Source organism: Grammomys surdaster, unplaced genomic scaffold (genome assembly GCF_004785775.1).
Source record: "Grammomys surdaster isolate TR1022 unplaced genomic scaffold, NIH_TR_1.0 126133, whole genome shotgun sequence".
Taxonomy (NCBI): domain Eukaryota; kingdom Metazoa; phylum Chordata; class Mammalia; order Rodentia; family Muridae; genus Grammomys; species Grammomys surdaster.
In genome coordinates, this window is record NW_021620941.1 from 736,317 (window position 1) to 737,159 (window position 843).

Genomic DNA, 843 nt, shown 5'->3' on the forward strand with positions numbered 1-843 from the left:
GTGTGTGCATGTGTGTGTGCATGTGTGTGTGCATGTACGTGTGTCCACTGTGAATGTGCATGTGTACGTGCATGTAAAATCATCTTGTGCTATGTTTATCATTAACTTGCTTTGGATCATTCAAACCGATGAGTGCTTAGCTGCCTGAAGCAACTATCTACTTAAAAAACTTCCTGATCCCCATCTCCTACTCCCTACCCCCAATCCCCACCCCTGGCAATGGGCAAAGAGACCCCTTGTTGGTGGTGTTGCTCTTACATCAGTCAGGGGAAGAGCAGTAGGCAGTCCTTTGCTCATCCTAGCTTGATGCTTGGCATGATGGCCAAAATTGTTTTATGCCTAGGACTCATAAAAATCAAATAAAATACAGGTTACACAGTACAGGAGGAAGAAGACAGACAAAGACCTGTGGACCACCGTGCTACCCGCAGACCTCCCCTCTAGCGCACAGCACAGGCAGCCCGTAGACACCTACTTGCTGCTATGCCACGAAGCACCAACAGAGACTGTTACCCAGGGGCCCACCAGCCATGTGGGCAGCCTGTGGCAGGAGCCACCACAGTGTGCACCTATGTGGTGCTCAGATGGGAGAGACAGAGAAGTGGAGCAGCTTGAGCATTGTGGAGAGAGATGGAACTGGAGACTCAGGGTGGAGAGGAGTAGCCTGGTGGGAATGACAAGCCTCGCTATCTGGGGCCATGGTGAAGTCCAGCCCAAGCTGCCTCTGAGGGCCATGTCTGAGTCCATGGCTATGCAGTGGCAGGGGTCAGTGTCTGAGCCCATGGCTATGCAGTGTCAGGGGTCAGTGTCTGAGTCCATGGCTATGCAGTGGCAGGGGTCAGT

At 52.4% G+C, this 843-nt stretch overlaps 1 non-coding gene across 1 annotated transcript; it reads left to right on the forward strand.

Moving 5' to 3' along the window:
* Positions 1 to 208: 208 nt before the first annotated feature.
* Positions 209 to 352, forward strand: LOC114612227. The gene has a single exon (XR_003709960.1). It is a non-coding gene; the product is annotated as a small nucleolar RNA SNORA48 (small nucleolar RNA).
* The last annotated feature ends 491 nt before the right edge of the window (positions 353 to 843 follow it).